This window comes from Coregonus clupeaformis, chromosome 16, assembly GCF_020615455.1.
Source record: "Coregonus clupeaformis isolate EN_2021a chromosome 16, ASM2061545v1, whole genome shotgun sequence".
Lineage (NCBI taxonomy): Eukaryota > Metazoa > Chordata > Actinopteri > Salmoniformes > Salmonidae > Coregonus > Coregonus clupeaformis.
In genome coordinates this window covers 44,134,418-44,147,698 of record NC_059207.1, presented here as the reverse complement: position 1 = coordinate 44,147,698, position 13,281 = coordinate 44,134,418, and the positions used below count along the sequence as shown (strand labels likewise).

General features: G+C 41.7%; 1 pseudogene; it reads left to right on the top strand.

The window, feature by feature from the left end:
- The first annotated feature begins 456 nt into the window (after window positions 1–456).
- LOC121583995 overlaps window positions 457–13,281 on the top strand; it is a 40,980-nt pseudogene continuing 28,155 nt past the window's right edge.

Below are 13,281 nucleotides of genomic sequence, written 5' to 3'. Positions count from 1 at the left end.
TCTCATGAAGCTGGTTGAGAGAATGCCAAGAGTGGTCAAAGCTGTCATCAAGGCAAAGGGTGGCTATTTGAAGAATCTCAAATCTCAAATATATTTTGATTTGTTTAACACTTATTTGGTTACTACATGATTCCATATGTGTTATTTCACAGTTTTGATGTCTTCACTATGATTCTACAATGTAAAAAATAGTAAAAATAAAGAAAAACCCTTGAATGAGTAGGTGTGTCCAAACTTTGGACTGTTAGTGTATGTATTAAGAGGGAACAGCTATGGATCTTGAGCTAGTAGCCCTGTCATTATAGGGCAAGTAGTAGCCGTAGAAACCTGCTCCCTCCTGTGCCCAAAATGTCCAGGCATGCTTAGGCCTATATACATGATAGGCTAATAATGCTGTAATGAACCTTTTTTCAGATTCTGTGTTGGTGTGGCTGAGGTAAGGACTATTTGAGGACCATGAGTCGTCTGCAGCAGCAGCAGAGCTGTGGCTCTTGGGAGCTGAAGGAACGCCTGGGGACTGGGGGCTTCGGGAACGTCACCAGATGGCCGAACAAGGTACAGAACTTTAACAGTAGCACACCATTCATGTGTGTATTTTGTTACCTTTAACTTTAACCATATTTTGTGTGTTTGCAAAGATGCTATTATGTATGAGCTTCCTCAGTGATGGCATAAACCTTTATGCTTCTTACTGTCATCAGATAGCCTACAAGCTATGCTGCTGCACAGTCATATTGGATGTAACATTCAATTCCCTCAGTCCCTCTCTACATAGGGTGAATGCTTTAAATGTAACTTACAGGAAATGCACTCAGCTTTATCTTTTCACCCGGCCCATAGAACTCTACATCCTTGCTGGCCTATGACAACACACCTAGTCACCGGATGAGAGGGACGTAGATGTACATTATTATAGATCACACCATGGGAACTGGTCCACACCCATTCAGTTAGACCTTCCCTCCACTGTCTGTCTGTCTGTCTGTCTGCACCACTTCATTTACTGGAAATGCTGCTTAGTGTAGTCTCAAGTGAATTCAGCTTAGAGGGCACAGTGGTAGTACTGTGTGGACCCCCACCAACTATGTAGGTCAGTGGTAATGACAGTGCCTGTAAGTATGGTATCAAATCCCTTTGCTGGCTGATACTTAACATGCTTCATTGTCATATAATATTATCAAAGTTATGAAAAGGAAGTTAATGTATGTGAGCATTAGACCTTTCTCTCTGAATCCTAAATGGTCCTTTATATAACGTCACTATTCAGGTAGATCCAATGACCTTCCTCTCTCTGTGATCTCTGAGGATCTCATGCTCTGGCCCTTCAGACACCTTTCAGTCTATGGTCTCCACTGCTTATTGTCCAGAACTGCTCACTCCACTCCTGGAGGGCCATGTCTGTGTGCTGGCTGGATTTTGGCCCAGCGTAGGGCGTGATCCCTTTCTCTGGGGACTGATGACACTGTCTGTAGAACACTCACTCATCCTGTAAGCAATCAGGGTAGTCGCCAGATAGCTAGAAAGGATACCAAGCATCAGAACTGAATGACAAAGTAGGCTACATGATCAATGTCCTTAATCAAAGGTTAAGGACAAGGTCGGGGTTGATGATTGATGTAAAAAATGCATTTGTGGTTAGAAAGTGCACCTTTGTAGAAAGGACAGATGGTAAAAACGACATGTACAGTAACCATCAGTGCTACTTCCACGTAACTTTGGTGGGTCATAGGAAGTGTAAATGAGGTGGAGGGAAAGACGTGAGGGCGCTGCCAGCCCCTCCCACTGGCATATTGTTAATGGAACATCCTCTGCTACTTCCTGAATCATTGGTGATGATGCCATCCGTTACTTCCTGGATTGTTGATAATGACATCGTAATACCCAAAATAAGCGATGAGAACGGGTCGTACAGCTCATTATGTGTTGCTCATAATTTAAGTGTTAATTGATTTATGTGGCTATTGTACTTTAGACAGGCTTTACATCAGACAGGCTTTACGTCAGACAGGCTTTACGTCAGACAGGCTTTACGTCTCTTTCTGTGTGTATAATGTATGTATTGTAATGTGTTGTAATAGTGTTAGTGTGTGTGTCTGTGTCTAATCCTACGTGTGTGTGTTGTTGTGTAGGACACAGAGGAGCAGATAGCCATCAAGCAGTGTTGTCAGGAGCTGAATGAGAGGAACAGAGAGCGCTGGTGTCTGGAGATACAGATCTTGATGAGGTGAGAGAAATGTTTCTTTTGAAAAACTTTTTTTCTTACCGATCTCAAGGGACTTGCATAGGTGTTAGCAATATGGTATTGGCTTCACCTAGTTTACAATGGGTTTAGGGGAGCTGTACACCTACACCATATATACAAAAGTAGGGGGACACCCCTTCAAATTAGTGGATTTGGCTATTTCAGCCACACCTGTTGCTGACAGGCGTATAAAATCAAGCACACCGCCATGCAATCTCCATAGACAAACATTGGCAGTAGAATGGCCTTACTGAAGAGCTCAGTGACTTTCAACGTGGAACGGTCATAGGATGCCACCTTTCCAACAAGTCAGTTTGTCAGATTTCTGCCCTGCTAGAACTTCCCTGGTGAACTGTAAGTGCTGTTATTGTGAAGTGGATAAGTCTAGGAGAAACAACGGCTCATCTGCGAAGTGACAGGCCACACAAGCTCACAGAAACGGGTTCCGGCGAGTGCTGAAAATTGTCTGTCCTCGGTTGCAACACTCACTACAGAGTTCCAAACAGCCTCTGGAAGCAACGTCAGCACAGGAACTTGTCGGGAGCTTCATGAAATGGGTTTACATGGCCGAGCAGCCGCACACAAGTCTAAGATCACCATGCGTAATGCCAAGCGTTGGCTGGAGTGGTGTAAAACTCCTCGCCATTGGACTCTGGAGCAGTGGAAACGCGTTCTCTGGAGTGATGAATCACGCTTCACCATCTTGTCAACCCGACGGACAAATCTGGGTTTGGCGGATGCCAGGAGAACACTACCTGCCCGAATGCATAGTGCCAACTGTAAAGTTTGGTGGAGGAGGAATAATGGTCTGGGGCTGTTTTTCATGGTTCGGGCTAGTCCCCTTAGTTCCAGTGAACTACAGCATACAATGACATTCTAGACGATTCTGGTCTTCCAACTTTGTGGCAACAGTTTGGGGAAGGCCCTTTCCTCTTTCAGCATGACAATGCCCCCGTGCGCGAAGCGAGGTCCATGCAGAAATGGTTTGTCGTGATCGGTGTGGAAGAACTTGACTGGCCTGCACAGAGCCCTGACCTCAACCTCATCAAACACCTTTGGGATGAATTGGAACGCCGACTGCGAGCCAGGCCTAATCGCCCAACATCAGTGCCCGACCTCACTAATGCTCTTGTGGCTGAATGGAAGCAAGTCCCTGCAGCAATGTTCCAACATCTAGTGGAAAGCCTTCTCAGAAGAGTGGAGGCTGTTATAGAAGCAAAGGGGGAACCAACTCCATATTAATGCCCATGATTTTGGAATGAGATGTTCGGCAAGCAGGTGTCCACATACACTACATGACAAAAAGTATCTGTTTGCATCAGATCTAGGGGTAGCTAGGTAGTAGTGTAAGACAGGAAGGTGTCACTTTGAACCTGACAGATAAGGTTTATTACCAAATTCTAGGACGCTTAAATTACTCACATCTTTCATCTTTCAGGTCACATAAGATGTCACGGCGCATTCCATGATTCTCTGATGACATTCTCACTTGTTATGTTCCCTAATTAGTTTTTTTGCAGTCCACATTGGGGCAGGAAAAAAACTAAGACGCAGCCATTTTTAGATTCCGCAGTAGTAGAAAAAATGACCTGAAAGCTGTGGCTATTTCAGTATGTGGGTTCTGTGTTGGTCATTTGGCACAGGATAGGTAGTGTTCCACCAGCTCATCTTCACTGTGGTGCCAGTGGTAGCCTGTTGGCAAGTGGCAGTGTGTGGGGGTGTGACAATTGTTTCTGATTGGTGTCAGATTGAATGTGTAGGCGGTGGGGCTAATTCTTGGTGTCAAGCTCGGTGTGGGTGTGGAGAGGTAATTTGTCAGTGTGTGCTTTTGTGTGTTTGTGAGAGAGAGAATGGGTGTGAGGCTTTCTTGTTTTCAGGTCATGCTTTAACGACTGTGTTGTTGTCAGACAGACTTGGGTTCAACCACAACCCTCTCCGGCACCCACGTACTGCTAAACCTCAGGACACACTTACACACACTTACACAAACACACACACACACACACATCGTCGTGTCCATGCAGAGTATAAACCCAGGTTGTTATCGTATAAATGTAATAATATCAGATTTGCAGCCAAAGTCAACTGTACAACATAAATATTTGCCTTATTAGAATAGGATTTATTTTTCTTAATCAGCCCTTCAATGTTGAGCCAAAGTCAGCTTCAGATTCAGGTTTTGTGTGTGTGGCATGAAAGCCTTTGATTGAGTCACACTTTCACAGACACATTATAATACCTGATACACACCCCACGATATCATACACTTACAGACACCCCCATAACTTCACACACACTGCCCAGCGGACGTCAGCTAACCTCAGGGGTAAAATAAATAGTGGGGTAGAATACACTGTACTGGTTGAACATGAGCCTATCACAGTGATTGAAAAAAAGATGCCAAGAAAACTGTAGGCTATTACACTATTATTTATCATTAAATCATGTCACCCGCGTGAGTAATTAGCGAATGGACTTGAAAACACTCCAAATGTGTAGGTTGCAGGGAAGTGCTGAGAACATTTTACTATGGTTCCCTGAACGTTTTCCTGGGAGGTTTTATTAATGTTCTAAGAATGGAAATTCTAGGTTATTTTAAGGTAATTAAATAAGGTTCTGAGAGCATTCTCTAAATGCTGGGAATGTTTTGAAGGTTTTAAAGGTTATTTTGAGGTTTTTGAATAACTTCCTTAAAACTTTCACTGAATGTTTCAATAAGACTTTTAATAACACATGCAGTGTTACTTTTAATAACACTGCCTGTTCTGGGAATGTACATTTTTAGGTTGCAGGGAGGTTCTGAGAATGTTTTACTATGGCTCCCTGAAGGTTTTCCTGGGAGGTTTTATTTAACGTTCTGAGAACGGTGTCACGTTCGTTGTATAAAGGATTGGACCAAGGTGCAGCGTGGTATGGGTACATGTTTAATATTTAAATAAACACTTGACAAAATAACAAAAGCAACTGAACGTGAAGGTCTAAACGCTAACAGCAACAAACCAAAACAAGATCCCACAACTAAAGGTAGGCAAAATGGCTGCCTAAGTATGATCCCCAATCAGAGACAACGATCGACAGCTGCCTTTGATTGGGAACCACACCCGGCCAACATAGAAATAGAATAAACTAGATTCTATCCAAATCACACCCTGACCTAACCAAACAGAGAATACAGGTGATCTCTAAGGTTAGGGCGTGACAAACGGAAATTCTAGGTTATTTGAAGGTAATTAAATAACATTCTGAGAATATTCTCTAAATGTTGTGAATGTTTTGAACGAAATGTACAGGTTTTTTGGAGGTTTTGAATAACTTCCTTAACGTTTCATTAACACTTTAATAACACTGCTAGCTTAGGTTAACTGTTTTGAACTCCAAGCACAGATAGAACACATGTAAATTAATTTGCTTAGGCATTAATCACGCAAACACATTTTTTGTATTTATTGTGGCACGGCATCAGTGAGATTCAAACCTACAATCTTCTGTTCTCTATCAATGGAATTAGCCCACAACGGCACTAGGATGGAGCTAGCATGTCATGTTCTTTTAACTCATACAAAGTTTTTCATTTTTGTCTATTCAAACAGACCCCATTTCAAAGGAAACAAACACTCATTAAGATCAGGTGTGGCTAATTAGTGGGTGCGGCCAACACACCTGAACACACTAATAGAGGATAGAGAGAGTTTTGTTGACGCTGAGAACGGAATGTATATGTTTTTAAATAACATTATTAAAACGTTACTAATGTTTTCTTATGTTTTTTATGGAAAGTTTTCGTAATGTTCTGAGATCATGACTTTAAATAGAAACATGAGGAAACCTGCAGAAAACATTATGCTGAAGTACCAAAATTCGCACAGAAGAGCGTTGTTTCTTAACGTTCTCTGAACGTTCTGAGAACCTTACTTTAAATAGAACCATGAGGAAACCTGTAGAAAATGTTTTGCTGTAGTACTGAAATTCCCACAGAAGAAAATTGTTTCTTAATGTTCTCTGAACATTTTGAGAACATTTCCAATGTCAAACCAGTTGGAAATCGTTCCTAAAACATTACAAAAATTGAAGTGTAACCATGTTTTAACTTTTAGGAAACGTTCTGTTAAAGTAATAAAATAATGTTTGTTTTCTTGTCAAGTTCCTTAAATATGCTCATAATTATTCAAAGCCAAGCAACTATCCTGCACCATTCCAAAGTTGTGGGAAGGTTGTATGCAAAATAACCATAGGACAACCACGCTGTCAACAAGCTCTAAGAAACATATGGTTCTCAGAACGTTATGTGCTAGCTGGGTGGTTATGTTTTTGTCACACTGAAAGGTAATACATTTTAAAAGTTAAACGATAAATCTTTACTATTAGGCCCACAGAGATTGTATTAAATTAATAGGAATTCTATATATAATTCTATGTTTAGCCCCCCCAAAAATGTTCTTGCACGGGCAAGCGTATGCACACATAGGAGGTACTGCACATATACCGTAGAAGAAGAAATTAAGAAATAAAAATATACCATAGGAAGAAATTAAATCTACTTTCGCCCCTGGCTAACCTTAAAGTCACTACGGAGAAGAGGGAGATGCTTTCCATATCCAGTTATACATTTTTCACTTTACTGTGTCACACAGTTTCCAATGGTGAATGGGTTGTTATTATATTCTGATCGTGTTTAGGTTAGCAATCAGTTACTTCTCAGACTACGATTATGTGACAAAAACACAGACTGACTGTATATTCTCTGCTGACCGATGATGACCTCATGACTATTTGTTATTCTAATGATTACTATCATCTGTACTGCCTAACCACTTGCATATTAGGTACAGTATAGTACTATAGTTAAACATTATACAGTGTTATTGTTCCATATTAAGTACAGTTTGATAGTTAAACATTATACAGTGGTATTGTTCATAATGTTCCAATGTTATTGTTTTGCCTGTAGAATCTGGAACCAATTAAGTTCTTAGTTTAATGGGTTTTTACAGGCTTGGACAGTTTTAGGACAGTTCAGCCTGCGACAATCCAAAACACATTTATACATTGTAGAGTTATGCAACAGTACATAACTGTCTCTCTCGTCCCTTTTCTACTTCTCTCTCTCTCTCTCTCTCTCTCTCTCTCTCTCTCTCTCTCTCTCTCTCTCTCTCTCTCTCTCTCTCTCTCTTTCTCTCTTTCTCTCTCTCTTTCTCTCTCTCTCTCTCTCTCTCTCTCGCTTTTTCTTTCTCTCAGACTGGACCATGTGACTGTGGTAGCAGCGAGGGATGGTCCCGAAGGACTGCAGTCCTCTTTAGGCATCAACGATCTGCCTCTACTGGCCATAGAGTACTGCCAAGGAGGAGACTTGAGGAAGGTGTGTTATTCTTACACACACACACACACACACACACACTGGAATATGTAGCGCTGACTGGAATATGTTCTGGGACTCCGCCGATAGCATCGACGAGCTAACCACATCCATCCCCACAGTGAAGGTTTGATGCTTCCCCAATCAAAAGCCCTGGATTAACATAAGGTACGCACTAAGCACAAACGACAGAACTATCACACACAGAGCGATCGCAGCCAACCCCGTGTCTACGGCTGAGGACACAAATGTGTACAAGAAGTCCCGCTACGACCTCCACAAAGCGATCGAACAGGCAAAAGGACAATATAGGAATAAAGTGGAATCCTATTACACCGGCTCCGACACTTGACACATGTGGCAGGAGCTACAGTCCAATACAGATTACAAAAGAAGACCTAGCTGTGATCTACCAAACGATAACTATCTACCAGTTTAACACAATGCATTTTATGCACGCTTCCACAAAAAGAACACTAAGCCGTACATGAGGGCCCTAGACCCAGTCCAAATTTGCATACCACCCCAACAGATCTACAGACGATGCACTCTCAATTGCACTCCACACTGCCCTCTCCCACCTGGACAACAGGAATACCTATGTGAGAATGCTGTTCATTGACTACAGCTCAGTGTTCAACACCATAGTGCCCTCCAAGTTCGTCATCAAGCTTGGGTCACAGGGAATGAACACCTCCCTCTGCAACTGGATCCTGGACTTCCTGACAGGCTGACCCCAGATGGTGAGAGTAGGCAACAACTCCTCCGCCATGCTGACCCTCAACACTGGGGCCTCCCGTGCTTAGCCCCCTCCTGTACTCCCTGTTTACCCACGACCCATGACTGCGTGGCCACGCACGACTCCAACTCCATCATCAAGTTTGCTGATGTCACGACGGTGGTAGGCCTGATCACCGACAGCGATGAGTCAGCCTACAGGGAGGAGGTCAGAGACTTGGCAGTGGGGTGCCAGGACAACAACCTCTCCCTCAACGTCAGCAAGACCAAGGAGCTGATTGTGGACTACAGGAAACGGGGGTATGGCAACTGCACCGCCCTTGACCGGAAGTCTCTACAGAGGGTGGTGCGGACGGCCCAGCGCATCACTGGAGGTGAGCTCCCAGCCATCCAGGACGTACATGCCAAGCGGTGTCTGAGAAAGGCCCGAAAAATTGCCAGAGGCTCAGACCAACAGACTCCTTAACAGCTTCTATCCCCTGGCCATAATACTGTTAAATGGCTAACAACTACTGCTCTCCCTCTTCCACAGACTATCCACAGGTCTCTACCCACTCAGACACACAATCCTTCACTGTCACTCTTACTCACACGCACACACACACACACACACACACTCATTACTGACGTCACATACTAACACCCACATGCACACACCCCCTCACACCTATGCTGCTGGTAAAATGATTATTGGTTAGATGTATTCCTACCATTAAGCTGCTGTTCATTATTTATTGCCATTACCATTAGTATCTACAGTATCTATTAATCCTGCTACTGGTCACTATTACTCCTGTTTACATGCTTATACTCTATTACCATTAGTATATCAGCATAAGGATTTATATATTCCTGCTACCAGTCACTTTCAGCCCTGTTTAAATGTACACTGAGTGTACAAAACATTAGGAACACCTTCCTAATATTGAGTTGCACCCCCTTTTGCCATCAGAACAGCCTCAATTCATTGGGGCATGGACTCTACAAGGTGCCGAAAGCATTCCACAGGGATGCTGGCCCATGTTGACTCCTATGCTTCCCAGAGTTGTGTCAAGTTGGCTGGATGTCTTTTGGGTGGTGGTCCATTCTTGATGCACACGGGAATCTATTGAGCGTAAAAAACCTAGCGGTGTTGCAGTTCTTGACACACTCAAACCGGTGCACCTGGAACCTACTACCATACCCCGTTCAAAGGCACTTAAATATTTTGTCTTGCCCATTCACCCCTGAATGGCACATATACACAATCCATGTCTCAATTGTCTCAAGGCTTAAAAATCCTTATTTAACCTGTCTTCTCCCCTTCATTTACACTGATTGAAGTGGATTTAACAGGTGAAATCAGTAAGGGATCATAGCTTTCACCTGGATTCAGTACCCCCTGTATATAGCCTCGTTATTGTTATTTATATTTTTTTGGTCCTGTCCAGACGTCTTTATTTAGTGTTTTACAAACGGTAGGCTTACCACATAGATGGCATTCATAAAATTCAATTTCAGACAACACTGTAGGCTACACCTCAGTAAGCACGGACCAACGCCGACACCTTTTGGAAGTCTGAACCAATCATGTTTGGTTCGGATTTGGTGCCATCCAGACCGGCCTTGATTTCAACATCCACAGACATAGAATTTTGGTCCAGTCCGGACCAAATCTGAACCAATCATAGACATCTATGTTTGGTTCAGATTGCGTCCGGTCTGGACCAGCCTTGATTTAGCCCAAACATAGACGTTTAGAAATGACTTATTTTCTACTTTCATTCAGAACCAAAAATAAGCCTGATTTCAACATCTGGAAAATACGTATTTTTCAACGTCCGGAAAATATACCTTTTCAACATCCTGAAAAAATATATTTTAAACATAAGGAAAATACCTTTTCACATTTAATTCAGAACCTAAATTGAACCTAACTTCAACGTCTGGAAAGCCGTCTTTTAGACGTCTTTTCAACGTCATTTTGCTTACTGGGACAATTCTAGTTTTGGTCTAGGCAAGGACCTGCCCTGGTTCAGACTGTCTGCCTGGTGCCTACCTGTCTATCCAATTTGTAAATCGCTCTGGATAAGAGCGTCTGCTAAATGACTTAAACGTAAATGTAAATGTATACTGTGCCCCTCCCCTCTCTCTCTGTCCCTCGCTAGCTCGTTATGAAAAGATGCGAGTGTTCTCGGAAGAACGGCAATTTATCAGTCTCCTCCGTTACAAACGGCAATTTATCGGTCTCCTCCGTTCCAAAATACTTAATTTTAAGAGTCGATTCCTAGCGGAATCGAATCTTGATTCTCAGAAATGGGAGTGAAAACTCTCTACCACCTACATCATCGTCGTTAACAGTTGTAAAAATGTTAGAGAAAGGCAAGTGACAGCAGGGAAGTCCTGTATGGCAATACTTTGAGAAGTTAAATGAGAAGGAAATGTAAATTTTGCGAGGTGGAATTGAGGTACAGTAATCCGTAGTGGTAATACAAGTGCAATGCTTAACCATCTGAAAGGGACCCACCGTGAGACACAAACTGTTGCTGGTAGCAGCGCAGCTGCATAGTGAATTAAAGTGGAATTTTTAGATGTTTTCTTATTGTTTTAATGGAAAACAGAGAAAAAAAAAGTCTCACTTAAACCTTCATATCAGTCGTCCCGTTTGACCTAGAGACTTTAAACTTTGTATGTAGGTGTCTTTCCTCATGCTGAACAAATTTGCCTTCAAGACCCATAAGGTCCGTCAGGAAAGATTTTCCTCCATCTTGGACATTTTTGCAAAGCTTTGAATAACTTATTCTCATTAACCATACATCGAAATAATACAACATTTGGTGTGTAGGTCATGGTACATCTCTTCATTTAGTTTGAGAAAATATATGGGATTGGTTAATCAGATTTTACGTGTCCATTTTAAAATCCTTTGTGAATGCACTCCACAATGGCCTATCAACTTTAAACTGTTTAGGGTCATCAAAGACATGATCATGATGAACCATGTTAAGTTAGGCATATCTTAAAATAAGGAAAATATTAACAATTTACTTTTTTGACTATTTCATGCTTAAAATCATCTTTAAAAATCTACTAATGGATAAAAAATCAGATTCACTCCAAATGTGGTCTTTTGACTCATCACAATAGTCCCTAAAGAGTTTGAGAAAATAACGTTGATGTATTCAAAGATGGCCACACTATACCTGTAGATGCATATTAGCACATACGATAATATGCAAAAATATGCCCAAAAAAATCTTCAACAATCTTCTTCTCATGAACCATAAGACCAAGTGACACCAAATGTGAAATGTAGGCCCATGGTACATGTCTTAATGTAGTAAAAAATCTGATTTTACTTGTCAAACCTCTGTCAATCCACTCCACAGTGGCCTATCAACTTGAAACTTGTCACCGCTATCATGGACAACCCTAAGATGAACCACACTGAATTTGGAATTGATATTTTTTTTAAAACAAGGAAACTATTAATAACTCATTCTTTGCATATGTAACGCTAATTCTCAAAGATGTTGTATTTAGACTCATTACATCAGTCTTTAATGGTTTTGAGATTTTGTTGTTGTTTTTGCATTGAAATATGGCCACACTGTACCTATAGATGCACGTTAACACATGTTAATGCAAAAAATACAAATTCAGATTTGTCCGTCAGACTGACAAGATGGTGGAGCGTGATTCATCACTCCAGAGAACGCGTTTCCACTGCTCCAGAGTCCAATGGTGGCGAGCTTTACACCACTCTAGCTGACGCCTGGCATTGCGCATGGTGATCTTGGGCTTGTGTGCGGCTGCTTGGCCATGGAAACTCATTTCATGAAGCTCTCGACAAACAGTTATTGTGCAGACGTTGCTTCCAGAGGCAGTTTCGAACTCGGTAGTGAGTGTTGTAACCGAGGACAGACAATTTTTTACGTGCTTCAGCAGTCCCATTCTGTGAACATGGTGTCTGCTAAGATCTTCACCTACTCTGTCTCGGCCAATGAGAACGTGGCTGATCTGCAGCAGCGAATCACGTGTGACACCAACATCTCTCCAACCAATCAAGAGCTACTGTTGGAGGCGGGACTAGCCCTGCAGTGTGCCAACGACTACACTAATCTATCTGATGTTATACCTAATCTAAATGTGTTTCATATAGAGCAGTCATGATTTTTTTATTTTTTTATTTTTTTTATTTCACCTTTATTTAACCAGGTAAGCCAGTTGAGAACAGGTTCTCATTTACAACTGCGACCTGGCCAAGACAAAGCAAAGTAGTGCAACAAAAACAACACAGAGTTACATATGGGGTAAAAAAAAAAACATAAAGTCAGAAATACAACAGAAAATATATATACAGTGTGTGCAAATGTAGCAAGTTATGGAGGTAAGGCAATAAATAGGCTATAGTGCAGAATAATTACAATAGTATTAACACTGGAATGCTAGATGTGCAAGAGATTATGTGCAAATAGAGATACTGGGGTGCAAAAGAGCAAATTAAATAACAATATAGGGACAAGATGGTGGAGCACATCTTGATATTGCACACATGATATTGCACGGATATTGCACGGATATTGCACGGGATATTGCACACATGATATTGCACGGGTAAAGGCTAATAAGAAATCTCTGAGAAATCTTCACAGATCTTCACTCTATTTCTCTCTCTCTGTCTCTCTCTCTCTCTCAATTCAATTTCAATTCAATTTAAGGGCTTTATTGGCATGGGAAACATTTGTTAACATTGCCAAAGCAGGTGAAGTAGATAATAAACAAAAGTGAAACAAACAAAAAGGAACAGTAAACATTACACTCACAAACGTTCCAAAATAATATTATGTGCAAATAGTTAAAGTACAAAAGGGAAAATAAATAAACACATATGGGTTGTATTTACAATGATGTGTGTGCTTCACTGGTTGCCCTTTTCTTGTGGCAACAGGTCACAAATCTTCCTGCT